Source organism: Heptranchias perlo, chromosome 12, assembly GCF_035084215.1.
Source record: "Heptranchias perlo isolate sHepPer1 chromosome 12, sHepPer1.hap1, whole genome shotgun sequence".
Classification (NCBI taxonomy): Eukaryota; Metazoa; Chordata; class Chondrichthyes; order Hexanchiformes; family Hexanchidae; genus Heptranchias; species Heptranchias perlo.
In genome coordinates this window covers 18,712,238-18,725,976 of record NC_090336.1, presented here as the reverse complement: position 1 = coordinate 18,725,976, position 13,739 = coordinate 18,712,238, and positions in this window count along the sequence as shown.

The following is a 13,739-nucleotide window of genomic DNA, read 5'->3' as shown; positions in this document are numbered from 1 at the left end:
CCAAAGCTTGAGAAAAACAAGTATAGCCCAGGGACCTTTCTCTCTCTCTCTCTCTCTCTCTCTCTCATTCTTCCCTATTGAAACAATTTATTTTGCATAGTCTAATAGATGGCTGGCACCAAAGATATAAGGTAGTAATTGAATTCAGGATGATTTGGGAGATGGGGTGCGGTAGTGCATTATACACTGAATTTTCATCACTAGTACTTGGGTTTGAAAGCAGCTCAGATGACTGATAATCTCCTCAGTTGGCTAGCTGTAGGCATCATACATGAAATGAAATGGGACAGTCTCAATGCGGATCTAGTAAGCAAAGGCCTACAGGACAAAATTGGCCCTCGTCTGACGGTAAATTGACAATCACAATTTGGCCAAAGAACAGCATATGTGGGAAGTGGAAAAATGCCTTACTGGTGCAGTAGGGGGGTTTCTTTGGAGATTGGAGCAAAGTAGAGCAAGCTTTACTCTGCATTTACTATGCAACACCTGGCCTCAGAGTGTGTGCCAACACTGGGTGCCTGAAATGGGAAGTTCCATTCTCCACACCTTCCATTGACAATCACAAAAAATTCATACACAAAAAGGACACCAAATCATGACAGTTCTGGAGATTTCATAAACAGTGAGGGAAACAATTTCCAATTTTTAATGTCAGAACTCGGAGGTTCAATTGCTGCCTGAAACCTGCTGGGTTCTTTAGCATTCTTGATAAAGCTGACTCACAAACTAGATTTTTTTCATTAATAAAGTCAGTTTTTTCATTAATAAAATAACTATTCAAATGTCTTTATGTTGTAAGATTTTGCATTGTTACAAAGTTCATGTAACTACTTGTTTTCACATGTCTGGGCCGTTCCTGAGTTATCAGCTTTCTTGGGGTTGAGTCAGTTTTTTCGAAGCTGTTGGTCAGCTTATGTTCGTTTTCTAGGTTGACATGTATGCAACGGCCTCTATAAAATTTCCTCTTATTCCCCTTATTTTTAGGCAGCAGACTCCAAGCATTTCTAATTTTCTCTTGTAGCTCAACTCCTCTCACCCTAGGGATCAGCCACGTGGCCCTTCTCTGCTGGCCTCCCAGGGCTTGGATGTTTACTTTGTGCCTCTGTGACGAGGGCTGAATGCAGAAAGAACCACACATCATTCCACTGCTGTTGAAGCACATCAAAAGCTCAATTCTTAACTCCAGGTCTGACGCAGAGTTAGTCAGGAGAATGATGGTGACAAGTTGTGAGTAGCAAGACAACAGTGAATGTTTATGACCAAAGTGTATGGATACAGTGAACATTAACAGTTATATCTTAAAGGAGCAGGGTGAGGGGGTGGGGGTGGGGGGAGGGGGAGGGGGAGGCCAGTTCCAAAGAGGAATACCGGGGACAATTGTAGTATCCTTACTGCGCCTGAGATCAGCTATCTCAGTATGGAGCAGGGATCAAACCTTGGTCCTTCTTGCTCTGCATGCTTCTCACTTCCACACCCAGGACAGATTTCCTTGGTGTGCTCGGTGTAATAAAACTACATACTCAGTCTCCCTCAGGTAGTATATTTACCCACTGAGTTATCATGGGAACTGCCATACCTGCCATTAATGTTAGTCAACAGATTACATAATGTTAAAATAAAGAAGGCAAAATGAGGGCACATTCTAGAGTTTCACATGATTATTCATCATAACAAAGTTTAATCTCAACAATTAGTAAACAAAATAATATGGGGGGGGGGGAACATTCCATCTTGAGATAGGGAAAAATATATCTGTGGGATGAAAAGCATGTCAGTGGGTGCGGGGATGATAATAGAAGATGGAGAGAAATTCTCCCTCCCACGTGTAGCTATCTATCATTTGTACAAGACATTCCTTCTGTGTGATGGATTGCGAGAGGGGAACAAGCTGTGCTTTTAAATTTTGATTTGTGGAGAGAACCTGGAACCCTCGACTTCATGCCAAATGATCTTTGATCACGTCCACAGTTGGACTCTGTCCTGGACCTTCATGCCACATATGCACCTTACAAAGTGTTTAATAGCAGATAAGAAGAGCTGGCACTAATGCTGGCCAAACAAATGGACTATTTGGCCATAAAACACGTGTCCAATTTGTTGACAATTTCCTTTAGAAATTCAGAACATCTTTGTAAAAACATTCATTGAGGGACAGGATGGAGATAGAAGAAAGAAAGAACTTGCATTTATAGAGGGCCTTTCACGACCTCCAGACATCTCAAAGCGCGTTACAGCCAAAGAAGTATTTTTGAAGTGTAGTCACTGTTGTAATGTGGGAAACGTACAGCCAATTTGCACACAGCCAGGTCCCACAAACAGCAATGTGATAATGATCAGATAATCTGTTTTTTCTTTAGTGATGTTAATTGAGAGATAAAGATTGGCCAGGATTGGATAGATGATTTTTCAATTCATTTGATAATCAATGTTTTAGCTGTTATCTTCAAATTAGCAATCTAGTGATTAATTTGATCCAAGTGTATGGAATCAGTTAGTACTTCAGTCTGAGAAGAATCTTTTGTTGTACAACTTAATTCTTTTTTTTTAAAGATTTGGATTTTCTTTAAGTAAGTCTACAGTTGGATGGATTAACTTATTACTTTTGTATCAGTCTGCAATCATGCTGGGTGATAATTCCATTCAGTTTGACTTGCAATCTTCCTGTTGCTTTGAATTATTCTGAGATCTGTTCAGTTTTCTTATTACAAGCAGCCTAACAGAACTGATGGACAAGGTTTGCTTCAGGGTGACTGTAGTTTGGTTTACCATCTTATATATTTTTTACAATAAATGATTTTCGTGCTTGCGGAGTTAGTGAGCAATTTGCAGGCCAGAAATGCCACACATTTTGCATCAATGTGAAGCAGTTTACAGCACTGCAAAATGTGTGGCATAATTTGGATTGAGTTTGGACAAACAGTGTGTGATCACCACAAGGTGATAATTTCACACCAGCCGTCGTATAACAGCAACTCATGTGAGGTTAATTTTGCGTTATTTCCAAAATCCCCCCCCCCCATCTCCTGAGGCCATTGACTCAGACTGGTATACATTTTCACAGACTCCAGTTCCTTGCTCAAGTAGTCATTGTTTGTGTGTGAGCCCAGACAGTAAAGCCTATAACACTCACTGGAAAATCTAGGCTTAGATACTGTTAGGTTATTTGACCATGGATAGGGGAATGGGGGAAGGGGTCACCATAAGCTGATCCCATCCTCATCCAGCACACATGTACGTGTGTGTGTGTATGTACACACACACACGTACATACGCACGCATCCACAATTCACATGATTGTAATCAGGAGTAAGAACATTAGTTGCTTCCCTCAATTAAGGACACTGATATCAAAGGCCAACTTGGCCAAGATCAGCCAAATCACCACAGACCAGATATGAAACCTGACAACTTCTGATCTCTATGGCGAAGCTACACATTGCTCTTATCAGCTAAGCCATTGGCAGACACTGAAGCAAACAGTTTAAATTTAATTATTACCTTTTATAGTGTTAGTAGGGTGCCAATTTGCTGCATAAAAATTTAACCAAAACTATGGAATCTGGTGAGTGGCGCTCTCTTTATGTGTCCATGAACAGGGAATGGTGCAAAGGCAGCAGCTTAATTCGGTATACTGGCTCCATACTTGTCTACACAGCATCATGCACTTTCAACTATAGCGCCTTAATTTAAAGTTGCTTTCTGTTTAATCAGTCCCAAAGCAGTGTTGCAAATTGTTTCAGTGACATGCTAACTCCTACTCCCCTGTAATGTATCACTGCGTTTGTTCCAGATTCCCTGGGCAGCTAAAGATACAATTAATACTTCTGTGTCATTTGGAGATTTGGGGTAAGAAACACCAGGGGACTTAGAAGAGATGGCAGAGAAGACACAGAATCCATATAAAGAGTGCTCCACTCACCAGATTCCATTGTTTTGATTAAATGTTAACGCAGCAAAGGCCAAAGAGATGCAAATCCAGTTAAAAAAAATGAGGCAGGTGTCATTTGGACTAAAAAACTTACTTAGCAAAGTACAACTTATCAGGGGACACAGAGCCAGAAACAGAAAGATGGAAGAGCCAGCATACTTCATCTGAAAGCTGCTTAATGTTGAGCTCAGGGTGAGAAAATTGCACTAAAGTTCGGTAAGGTCCAGGTTCATATGATGTGACCCCTTTACATGTTGCCACTGTGGGATAAACACATTTTTTGCTGGGCTCACCCATGCCTTTGTTACTTCCAGACTCGACTATTGCAATGCTCTCCTGGCCGGCCTCCCACCTACAATCCTCCCTAAACTTGAGCTCATCCAAAACTCTGCTTTCCCTATCTTAACTCACACCAAGTCACGTTCACCCAGCACCCCTGTGATCGCTGACCTAGATTGGTTCACGGTCCGGCAACGCCTTGATTTTACAATTCTTATCCTTGTTTTCAAATCCCTCCATGGTCTCGCCCCACCCTATCTCTGTAACCTCCTCCAGCCCTACAACCCTCCGAGATCTCTGCGCTTCTCCAATTCTTGCCTCGTGTGCATCCCCGATTTCCATCATTCCACCATTGGTGGTTGTGCCTCAGCTGCCTAGGTCCTAAGCATTGGAATTCTCTCCCTAAACCTCTCCGCCTCTCTACCTCCCTCTCCTCCTTTATGATGCTCCTTAAAACCTACCTCCTTGACCAAGTTGTCCTAATATCTCTTTATGTGGCTCGGTATCAAATTTTGTCTGATAACCCCCCTGTGAAGCGCCTTGGAACATTTTACTACGTTAACTACAGTCTAGTTCAGCCTCTGACAGGGGCCAGGGAGGGAGATGGAGTGGGTGGCTAGGGAACGGAGTTTGTGGCGGGAACCAAAGACAATGGCTTCGGTCTTCCCAATATTGGAGGAAATTTCTGTTCACCCAATACTGGACGTCAGACAAGCAGCGTGACAAATCCATGTTCTTATAGCTCTGTGTGTGAAAACATTTCTTCTAACTTCCCCACATTCTTTTAGTGATAATCCTGAGTCTTTGTCCAATTGTTACTGATTCACAAGCCAGTGGAAACAATCTTTCACTATTTACTCTCTCATTGCCTTTCATAATTTTGATGTCCCCTAATCTCAGCGATGAAAGCCTCGATTTTTTTGAACCCTGTATCCTAGTATCGAGTGTGTCTTCGCCGTACCATTACCAATGGATGATACTGGTAATCATCACCAGTATACTGCAGCTATTGCCTAACTCACGTCTTGTACAAATTCAACATCACCTCCATGCATTTGTATTCAGTGCCCTTATATATAAAAGCCAAAATCCCATTTACCTTTTAATGGTATTTTCTACTTACACTCTCACTTTTAAAGACCTGTGTAGCTGGATTTCTAGTTCTCACTCTTCTTTCATTCTCCTAGTCTAAGTGTCTAAAAACATTCTGTACACAATAAATTACTTTTGGAAGACAGTCACCATTGTAATGGAGAAAAACGGAGCACATCTTAAAGGATGTCATCTTACTACTGTGCAAGATTGTTATCTGCTTAGAGCAACACAGAATCAGCAGAACTGGGTTATACAAATATAAAGCAAAATACAGTCCCCACTACTTAAGCCATCCTGTTTAAATTGAGCAAATAATACAAACCATTTGTCATCACTATTATTATTAATTACAAAGTTGCCGCTTATAGCGTGTTAAGCGGGCCAGCTAGTTCCGGGAGAAACAGGTGTTCAGTGAGCAGTTCGCACCTCATTAAGGTTATTATACTTCTCGGTTATGGAGCTGTGCAGGGAATTCAGCTGAAGAGACTGAGGCAAGGTTGAGTGATCTCTGCGGGCAGCATCAGTATGGGAGTGTAAGTGAGGAGTTCATGGTTCTTTGCCACATCCAGTCAGCATGAGAATTGCGCAGAACATTATACAATAACTATGCTGTACATTGCTCCAGAGAAAGGGATGAGCGGATCAGAATTATAGAGTGCTGAGTTCCAACAGCGCCTCATAGGAACATAAGAAATAGGAGCAGGAGTAGGCCATACTGCCCCTCGAGCCTGCTCCACCATTCAGTAAGATCATGGCTGATCTTCTACATCAAATCCACTTTCCCATCCTATCCCCATATCCCTTGATTCCCTTAGTGTCCAAAAATCCATCAATCTCAGCCTTGAATATACTCAATGACTGAGCATCCACAGCCCTCTGGGGTAGAGAATTCCAAAGATTCACAACCCTCTGAGTGAAGAAATGTTTCCTTATCTTGGTCCTAATTGGCCAACCCCTTATCCTGAGACTATGATCTCAAGTTCTAGACTCTCCAGCCAGGGAAAACAGCCTCTCAGCATCTACCCTGTCAAGTGCAGATACCTGATTAGTGCAGGATAGTTCAGGTATAGTCAGCAACCGGGGTATTAACAGGCTTTAAACGGAACACTTTGAAGCATAAAATGTCTACCGTGTATAGTGGGCAAATTATGTTAGCACCAACACTTCTGCTACAATGCTGGAAATCTGAACCAAAAACAGAAAAAGCTGGAAACACAGAGCAGGTCAATCAGCATCTGTGGAGAGAACAAGCAGCTGGCGTTTGGAGCTTGTATCTTTCTTCAAAATTGAAAAATGAGAGCCAAGCAGGCGTACTAATTGAATGATAAAAGGGGAGTAGGGAAGGAACGAACAGATAAACAAACACCGAGAGGTTAAATCGGTGTGAAGTAACAGATCATCTCAGCCATATAATAGAAAGAAATGTTAAAGAAATAAAAGATATTAAAGAAACGTAGGGCGTATAAATTGCTGAGGCTGTGGGAGGCCTAAACAAAAGACAAGAAAATAGGAGAGATGGAAAACCTGGGGATCAGGTTTGAAATTAAAACAGGTTTGAAACTTAAAGAGAAGATGCTGGCAAAGGACAGTGGCCCACCAGTTCTGCTATGAGAAAAACTGAGTTATATATAAGAACATAAGACATAGGAGCAGGAGTAGGCCATAGGCCCCTCAAACTTGCTCCGCCATTCAATCACATCATGGCTGATCCACCCCACTTTCCCGCTCGATCCCCATGTCCCTTGATTCCCTTAGAGTCCGAAAATCTATCGATCTCAGCCTTGAAAATACTCAACAACTGAGCATCCACAGCCCTCTGGGTTAGGGAATTCCAAAGATATACTACTGGCTATACATCACCTCCTACCCAGGAAAAGTGTTGCTCTGGGCATAAATGCTTCCACACAAGTTGAAGCCAAAATTGCTTCACACTGATGCAAAATGCATAGTATAACTGGTCTACAACGTTCTCCTCTGGAGTTTTGACTGCCCCTGCAGCAGCTGCGTCCAATGATCTGATTAAGGGAAAGTAACTGTGTGAATTGACCTTGCCCTTGGATGATGGATGGCAAGTCATTCAACTTGATTGTTTTGGTCTTACTGTCACCAGAAGCAAAGAAATAATTTAAACAATTAAACAGTCTATAAACACATTTTTCTTTTCCCTTCCAGGCTCATGCTTTTGTGTCCTATTGATCCTTGTTAATGAGATTATGATTCATGGGGTGGGGGGAAGGTGTGGTTCCATTCAGCAGGGTGGGGGCTTATGTCTCTATGATCCATAGTATATATGAATCAGGCTGTAGAGTTTTATTTACATGAGATTTTCTGGTGAGACTACTCTGTTTCAAATCATTTTGGTTCCGTTAAACTAGAAGGAAAGAGTACCCAATTTATTTATTAGATATGCAAATTTGAATAGAAATGAAAAAAAATCTAAACACTGAAATCTAAAATAAAAACAGAAAATATTGGAAACGCACTGCAGGTCCATCGCATCCAAAAGAGAAAATAAATGAAAGAATGAATTCACTAATCCTGCACTCTGTTCTCGAAGCCGAATATGGGATGTGGTGTAATATTGTAACCCTATCTCTGACCTGTGCTCCTTCAAACGTGCATCCCACTGGGAGTGTAGGATCAGTGAATTCAACCTACAATGTCTTATCAAATCAAAAAACTTCACGAGGTACATTACTTTTGCAGGCACTTGATTTTGACTGTTCTGAGATTTGGAACATGCATAGTGGTTATTTGTACATGTTCGCCCAAAGGCTGGGTAACTTTTGGGTCTGTGCTGTGTTACACATCATCCACATAATGTCTCGTGCTCTCTCTCCCCTCGTCACTTTTTGTCGGTTCACATTTATGATTTCTCATTTGTAATTCAAAATATGTTTGCAAGATAGATCCATCCTTCGGTTTTAGCCAACTGAGATTGAATGAAGCAAATTTTTTAAGTTATGCACTTTCAATTAAAAAAAATGATTTAATTTATCCATTGCCTTTTGTCTCCCAGAAACAAATGACTAATTAATCTATGTGGTATTATTTGAAGAAAGAATACTGTCCAGGACACCAGGAGAACTCCTTGCTCATTTTTTGAATAGTGTTATGGGAATCTTGAAGCTCCATCTGAATCAGGACCGTGGTTTAATAGTTCATTTGAAGCACTGGACCTCTGACAATGTAACCTTCCTCAGTACAGCACTGGAGCTGAGCTCCAGTGCTGTACTGAGGAAGGTTACATTGTCAGAGGTCCAGTGACCACCTGTCACTGAGATAAATCTGACACTCCTTATGGGAGGTGGAAATTCTTATGACTTCTGTTTGGTAAGCTGTAGAAGTGTATTGTTATAACTATCCATGTATCTATTTTAATAAAATTGGTACATGCATCATATGTTCTATTGAAAAATCCTATGTAAACATTTCTCTGGACATTTTCATGTTAAAATGTTCACAGGTAGTTGCACAGGGACATGTTCCTATGTCCCTCTTTACCTGTATCCATTCCCTGTGATGCTAGAGGATGGTGCTTAATGATTTCCAATGATCAGTGACCCATAGCACCAAGCTCAAGTTCAAGTGCTCAAGCTGTAGCGTCAGAAATCTTTGAGAGTTTTCAACATGCATTTGCAAGCTTTGGCCACTAGGTGACACCGTATTAATTTTCCCCTAAAAACTGCTCAAAATAATTTTTGAAAAATTTTCAACTGCCATTTTTTCTCAGTAACTGAAATTTCTAACATCCAAAATCAAAAAATAACATGTTTCACAATAACAGGTTCCATTTATCCATTTAATTTTCTCTTGTGCTTTTTAATGCCATCAATAAAGTTTTATTTTAAAGGCTTTAACTACTCCTGAAAGCCTGGGCTTGGACCTGATATTTTTTTGCCCAGAGCTGTGACGCTGAATTCAGATTGTGCTTATACTGAGTTTTTAAACACAGGCTGTGTGTGAGAGAGAGAGAGAGAAAGAGAGAATGAGAGAGACAAGATAAAAAAGAGAAACAAAGAAAGAGAGGGAAAAAGAAAACTGCTAACAGACCAGTTGCAGCTTTTGCGTCTTCTTCCATAAATTTCAGAAAGTGCATTAAGCTGAGGGAGGGACTGAATATTTTTCCTCATCCTAATGAGTTAATTAAAACAAATTAGTTGAATTTCAAAGGCCTCTAATTATTACCTGAATACCACTTGTCGAGGCTTGGGCTGATAAATGCCAGACAATGACCATCTCCAACAAGAGGGAGTCTAACCACCTCCCCTTGACATTCAATGACATTACCATCGCCGAATCCCCCACCATTAACATCCTGGTGGTCACCATTGACCAGAAACTTAACTGGACCAGCCACATAAATACTGTGGCTACAAGAGCAGGTCAGAGGCTGGGGATTCTGCAGCAAGTGACTCACCTCCTGACTCCCCAAAGCCTTTCCACCATCTACAAGGCACAAGTCAGGAATGTGATGAAATACTCTCCACTTGCCTGGATGAGTGCAGCTCCAACAACATTCAAGAAGCTCGACACCATCCAGGACAAAGCAGCCCACTTGATTGGCTCCCCATCCACCACCTTAAACATTCACTCCCTTCACCACCGGTGCACAGTGGCTGCAGTGTGTACCATCCACAGGATGCACTGCAGCAACTCGCCAAGGCTTCTTCAACTGCACCTCCCAAACCCGTGAACTCTACCACCTAGAAGGACAAGGGCAGCAGGCATATGGGAACAACACCACCTGCATGTTCCCCTCCAAGTCACACACCATCCCGACTTGGAAATATATTGCCTTTCCTTCATCATCGCTGGGTCAAAATCCTGGAATTCCCTTCCTAACAGCACTGTGGGAGAACCTTTACTACACGGACTGCAGCGGTTCAAGAAGGCGGCTCACCACCACCTTCTCAAGGGCAATAAATGCTGACCTTGCCCACATCCCATGAATGAATAACAAAAATTAAAAATCTAAGCATTTAGGGCTGAAAATCTGCAGCCTTTTCAATACACACCTGCCAGATTCCCACTAGAGTTACAGCAGAATTAAGCTGATACTTGGATATGTCCAGTGTGAGCAAGAGAAAGAATCAGACGCAGTCACATAAAGACATAAACAGAGAGACAGATCCAGGGTCGCCCTCCATACTGATGCCAGGTCAAAGGACTCTCCATTCTGCCAAGCTCTATCAGCCCAACTGCAATACTGCCAAACTCCTGGACTGCAACTGCAATTCCGCCAAAGCCCAGGAGCATCCTCAGTGCCACCAAAACCCAAAACCAAACTCCAGTGCTACCAAACCCCAGAACTACTCTCAAGTGTAGCCAAACCTCACTGCCCGTAACCAATAATGCTAATTACCAGAGCCTAGGACTTCCATTCCTTCTCGGGGCTGAAGTCTAATGGTGTTGCAGCATAGGGGACAGAAATTGTGGTGGAGCCCATCTCTGCTGGAATTCTACCCCTTTAAAGCAGCACACGATAATTTCTGACCGTGGCGCTTCTTCCACATCACTCTCTGCAGTGTAGGGTACATCTGGGCACCACTGCCAATGGAACTGTGGCTCGCCATCAATGGAGCTTCACTAAAGTGTTTGAAAGAGCTTTAATTCTTCAGTCCTTTGATTCCTTTCACAGAGTGGCAAAGAGCCCTCCAGTATTCTGCTATTTCCTGTGAGTGGGCACCCCTATCGCACATCTACTGGCTTTTGAAATGACCATGTCTCAGAGGCTTGCGATAGAGGCAAAGCAGTGGGCAAAGTGGCACTCTGCTGTCTTCTATACCCACATGTCTAACTCCAACTGGTATATCTTGCACATCATCTTGCTGTGCATTTTAAAAATGGTAATGGATAATAATTAAATATATAAGAAAAGGAATATATATATATAAATAAAATAAAGGCCATTCATTTACTGTTTTCGCAGAGTTGAGGGATTCAATCTTCAAAGCACCAGTAAAAGACCCTGAATACAATTTTATAACAATGGAATTTGACTTATTCAGTCACTTGGTGTTACCTTCTAGTTGGCATACATACCCCTATTGTTATGACATAGTGATGCCATGGGAGATCTACTAGTAACTTACTAACAGTCTTATGTACGGAGACATTTCCTGTCTGTCACACTTGCTTCCTGTGTCAGACTTTTTCCATCACACTTTTGTACACTTGTCTGAGCCAATCAACACTGGAGGTAGGGAACATACGAATCAAAAGTATGAAAAACAGCTTGAAAGCTGCCAATGAGAGACTACCAAGGACGTGTGAAGACAACCATTGCTGAATAACTAGTGAGGAGAATCTACTAAGGTACAAAAAGATTAACGAATCAAATCACACAAAACATTTTTGGGAAAAAAATGTGTCCACCATTTCAAAAATGACACCCCTCCCCAGTACTGTTAGTCAGGTAAAGAAATATATGTAAAAGTCCACATATTCACGATTTTCATGGAATAATGGACAGAGTCTGTGAAATTCAACCCCAAAGCATTGGCAAAAACATAAACTGAATTTGAGTTTATTGTGTTGAGTTTTGGATCTTTTTCAGCATGATTTCAGGCAGTTTATGCTTGGACGGGGGAACAAAATGGGACAGAGACTCAAACCACTGCCTTCCCACCCACAAGAACGGCCATTCTGATTTTCTGCCGGAAGCGACAGTGGCGGCTGGAGGTATCAGCCCAGATACAGGCGGAGGTGTTCAAATCATGACATCAAACGGCAAATCCACCAACATTTATACCTATGACCCCTAACACTGGGAGTGTTGGTTCATCCAGCAATTCTCGGCAACCACTGACAGCCAGAAGTAACTTTGAAAAGCTACTTAAGTGAAACTTTGAAGAGCTGGAACTTTCTGAGTTTACAAAAGCTACGAGTAGTGTTTTTCAAAACATTTATTTCCCCTTCAAGAATTCTGTGTCAATGAGCACGATTCGGCCTTTTGCTCTAAGATGTCCATACCCTCCGCCCTGCATATTCCACATAGGAGGCAATAGTTTTCCCATCCAGCCCATCTCTGTTACTTCAGTGTTTTCCCTGCATTGTGCTTAGATCCTTTCTTTAGTTGGCCTCCTTCCTCTCAATCCCAAATATGTGCTTTATGCTTTCCCTTATTTGGGACAATAAAACCTCAACAGAGGAGTCCATGAACTCAGGGGCTCGGTGCCTTACTATAGCACCCTCAGACATACCTCTTTGTGGTACAATTCAAAGTCCTTGCTCCTTGATTTTAAATTCCTGCCCTGTCCCTTTGAACTACTGCAGGTATGTCTATTATGTGGGAGATTGAGGGATACCCTGCCAATTTGCAGCTTGATACAATTGGTATTAGACATTCCAGTATTCACAGCTCTCGGGAACTTTAGGATGGAGACCTTGGTGGAGAATTGCTCTGGACACTATGGGGCCAATTTGCACAGTCTCCGCCAGGGTGGAACGGGACCACAGTGCTCCAAACCTACTGCCCCCGTTCCTGCTTCGGGTCTGCCCACCTACATTTTTGTTGGGTTTTCACAAGGGTGCCTAGGCTGCCTATCTGTTTCCAGCGGGAGCCTACTGCTTGAAATAGGACAGCTGAGCATGCAGGCCACTCTAAGACCAGGTAGGTTCCTGTTTTTCCCAACCACGAATGCTCCTCCTGGTCCCACAAGAATCATTTGGCTACTTCGAGCCGGTCCGCACTACCCCCACCCCCCCACGGGATTGCCTCTCCCCTCTTTCGGCTTGGCTCAATGAAGGAGCCGCTGGACTTGTCGCCCCCACCCCTGATTAGCGAGCTGCCTGTGAGCGCTTGTTCAGTGCTCCTAGCTTGCCGACATAATGCAGATGAGGTCTAGCCATCTTACTGGCTTGGTCCTCTCCCCGAAGGCATCAGGCCAGTGGTTAGATCACAACGACCACCGCTTCCCCCAAGGCAAAATGCTCTCAACGCATATTTTTAAAAAGTGTTTATGATTTCACTGGAAACATTATCCAGAGGCAATCCATATGGATGTATTTACCTAAAGCCGTCAGAGCAATTCTTCCCTCATTATTTCAAAAGCATTTATCCACTCCTTAATTCACAGTTTACTGCTGTTCAATCCATTAAAGGTGAAAAGCATGCCAACGCCACGCTAGTTATTGCAGTTTTACCTCATAAAGAAGGCATTCCATGGCTTCAGCTATTATAGGACTACGTTAATTTTAATGGCTGGACTGACCCTGTTAAAACTGTTAATTCAGGAGCACCCACCTTGGTTGTTAAGAGTTGGGGAAAGGCAGAGTGTGAGAAATTTTTGCAGAGACTTTACACCAACTGCAAAATAATAGACTTGGCAATAATGTCCATCTTAGCTTTCCAGTATGTCATCTTGCCTCAATGGTAGCAGTATCGTCCCTGAGTCAAAACAACCTGAGCACATAACATAGATTGACACTTCAG